This window comes from Aplysia californica, unplaced genomic scaffold (genome assembly GCF_000002075.1).
Source record: "Aplysia californica isolate F4 #8 unplaced genomic scaffold, AplCal3.0 scaffold00290, whole genome shotgun sequence".
In the NCBI taxonomy this organism is placed as follows: Eukaryota; Metazoa; Mollusca; class Gastropoda; order Aplysiida; family Aplysiidae; genus Aplysia; species Aplysia californica.
This window is the reverse complement of record NW_004797560.1, coordinates 834,084-837,833: the sequence shown is the minus strand read 5'-3', so window position 1 is coordinate 837,833 and position 3,750 is coordinate 834,084. Positions and strand designations below refer to the sequence as shown.

At 35.4% G+C, this 3,750-nt stretch overlaps 1 protein-coding gene across 1 annotated transcript in view; it reads left to right on the top strand.

Moving 5' to 3' along the window:
• The first annotated feature begins 3,086 nt into the window (after positions 1-3,086).
• LOC101863825 overlaps positions 3,087-3,750 on the top strand; it is a 23,987-nt gene continuing 23,323 nt past the window's right edge. Inside the window, exon 1 of the mRNA XM_005101600.2 lies at positions 3,087-3,278. The gene's annotated coding sequence lies outside the window, so the exon portion shown is untranslated. The remainder of the gene's footprint in view (positions 3,279-3,750) is intronic.

Sequence of the window (3,750 nt, the reverse complement as noted above, 5' to 3'; positions counted from 1 at the left end):
TGAAAAATCCCAATTTCCGCGTGACTGAGATTTATAGTATTTTATATAAATCTATTTTGAAAAGCTTTTCTTTTCAGTATAGCTTTAATTGTTTTGGGAAAATATGATTACGTCAAGACAAATTGATACAAACTGCTGTGCAAAGTATGGTTGACACTGATTCGGTCATTAAAGAGTTTTTAGAGGATAAGTTGCGCCACGAATTTTTGACCGCATTATTGACGAACTAACACCATTCATCTCGGACCTGACATCAACAACCAGATCATTAGACACTTACACACAGGAACACTCACACTTCTCCTCAACATAATATACAATGAAGACATGTGGCGGTTGCACACCTATCAACACTATTCAGTTATTTAAGAGGATCGATCTCCGAATTTAACTTTCGTCGGTACCAAGCAGAATGGGATGAGAGTCTTCAAAACTTCACAAAACGATCCAAGTTCAAGATCACCTAGACTGGGATTCGAATCAGGGCCATCCTTTCCGTAGTCCAGCATCATACCAACTGAGCTTACAGAGCGCCCAGTAGTATAAATTCAAAAGAGTAATAACACTTTCTAATTTGATAGACATGTACTTGTTATTTTACAAAGGGCTATCTCAAAATATGATCAATTGGAAATCTTTGACCGATGACCAATAGAAACCCCCAAAAATGTCAATGAAATTTATTGAATTTTCTTTCTGTATGTAGCTATTTGTGGTTATAAATATTGCAACATTGACGGACCGGACCGCTGCAAGTGCAAACGGTTTTGGATTTGTTTCAGAACAAAGGACAAAAAGCAATTAATTATAATTTAGACTGTTTTTCTCAATGTATTTTTGAGGTGAAATGTTTGTAAAATGGTGCACTGGTATATCTCACACAATAAAAATGTCATTGTGTTTATTCAAACATTAATTATGCTGCCAATGTCAAACCTGAACATTAAGTAAAACCATGAAGGAAAATTACTGTGTGCGAGAAGAAATATCTCCGCAAAAACCCTAACCATCTTAAGAAGAGAGGAGCGGAAAATCGAAGGTGTAAGAGCAATTCTCGTACGGAGTCCATTCTACATCTTAAAGAAAAACAGCGAAAAATATTGGATTTGTCTCCTGTTGCAGTTGTCGCGTCCGCCAGCCCGGAGTGTTTCTATATCGCTAACTTAGAATTGAAAGCTTTATCTTGCATGTTTGGCCGTTTTGAGATCCTAAGACCATGAGGTCAGAAACCAACTTAAATGATCCATAGGCTCTATTAAAATCGTACAATAATTCGAAATCGTTATCGAGATTTTCAAAGAATTGCATTCGCAAAAGATTGACATATTGTGAAACTCATTTTTTTAACGTCAAATTTCTTAAAACTAAGTAGTGAGCAAATAGAACTTTGTAATTCCAGGGTAGCGATTTATTGCCACGTTTTCGGGCTACAATGGAAATGGTAGACACCGAGAAAGATGGAATAAAGGAGTTAGGGGATCCCTGAGAAACTGCAACATCGCAACAAATAAAGATACAACAACAACAACAACAACAACAACAACTACTACTACTACTACTACTACTACTACTACTACTACTACTACTACTACTACTACTACTACTACTACTACTACTACTGCTGCTACTAAAAACAATAATAATACTGTTGATAGTAATACTAATAACAATAATAACGGCAATAATAATAATAATAATAATAATAATAATAATAATAATAATAATAGTAATAAAATAGTAATAATAATAATAATAATAAAAATAATAATAATAACAACAACAATATCGAATTTTGCTACCCTGGAATTTCAACGGTCTATCTATACTCTGTACCTAGTTTTCAGAAAGTTGACCATAACAATTTTAAGTTTCACACAATATGTAAAGCTTTTTGTAACGCAATTTTTTGAATATCATGATTACGACTCGAATAATCTAAACAAAATTGGCAGAATAGATAGAACATTTGGTTTCTGTCTTCATAGACTTAGTAACTAAAACAACCAGAAATGTCAGACAGAACCTTGTGATTCTAATTTAACAATTCGTATAGCGCAAATTCTCGCTGAATAGCAAGCTCTATGCTCTTTACAATCTATAATACAATCCTACCGACATGATAGCATTCTGAAACAATCTCAACTTCCTGGTAAGCATACAGCGCAAGATGCCATTTTACAGACGCTGAAACAATAACATACCGCCAAGAGCGTTCGTTGTCTAAGGTCGGGAACCCATTCACACCTGGATGAAGTGAAGAAAATGTGTAAAGTGCCCTCCCAAGGACACAAGTCTGGGCTTGAGGCTTGAATCCCCGATTACGAGTCCGATAGCCTAACAACTAGATTACTTGGCCTTCAAGAGAAAAGTGCATCTCTCCTTGATGCTGAACGGCAACAGAGGATGGAAGTGTCAAAAACCAATTGTGAGGCAGCGTGGAGAAAACAGGCGTTCGTGAAAAAAGATATCAAAGAAACCTGCATTTTTCTCGGCGTTGGGCAATCTTTTTTCGATTTTAAAACATTTTTTCTCAACATATTAAATGTCCTATTGAAGCGCATTTCTGTGTGGATATTACCGAAAAACGCCAATTAAAAGCACAGCTGAAAAAGGTCAATTTCCAATTTCCAAGGACATTTAAACTTTGGAAGCCACCAAACTTTGACGGCCATTTTCTCGTTAATTTTAACTCTTACACCAGCGACCCTCTCCTCCTCCAATAGCAAATGTCTCAACTTATATTCACGGTAGATTGGGCTTTTTCCCCCCGAATGCAAATTGAATGAACAAACATAAATACCATATTAATTTTTAATTTTTTTGCCCTAAAATTTACGAGCCTCTGATTCGAACGCGTCGGGTCACAAATTTAGTCACTCTGTTGAAGTTGAAGCTGTGTCTCACAAACTGTCAATGTACGCTTGTAGTTTGAAAAAGGCCTGAAATATATTGTTTAGTAAGAACCAATAATTAATGGAAAGAGTAACTGTACTCTCAAATGAAAATTATTTATCAACATTGCGCAAACAAAAGGGAATGACGTAGAACACAAATGACGCCATTTCCGACTTGACGTTACTTTGACAACTAACACAAGTTATCCGAAAAGTTAAATAGGGTAGGCCTAGATCTAGATCTATCAGATGCTGTTTGTAGAATCTATACTATAGATCAAGATAATTAAATTTAGATATCTAGATCTAGAGGTCTAGACTCTAGATTAAGATTTATATCAGAGATGTTTCCAGGGTGCTATAGTTATTTCGTTTTTTAATAAGGTAAGTACTTTTGGTATCCACTTAAGAATGTGCAGGTTTTCTTTTTTGTTTGTTTGTTTCTTTCTTTGCTTGTTGCAATTTTAGAGAAATACGACACAAGGTTTTGTGCTAAAAAGATAGGACCACTAGACTACAGAAATGGGAATAGAGTAGATTTAGATCTAGATCTAGATCTACATATTAAATATAATCTAGATCTAGATTATATCTAGACCTAGATCTAGAGATCTTCTAGAATCTAGATTAATATTCTTTAAAAACCCCTCAAAATCCCACAAAACATTGCGAAACACATTCACGCATACCGACAGAAAAAAGGGAGGTCAGTGAGTGATTGGTATGTGGTCTGGTGTGGTTTATTCCTTCTTTATTATCAGATAATTTGGAACAATCTTCCCGAATCAGTGGTGTCAGCTCCAAACGTGGACACATTTAAGAGATGTCTGAACGAATACTGGAAAGATCTCCCAAC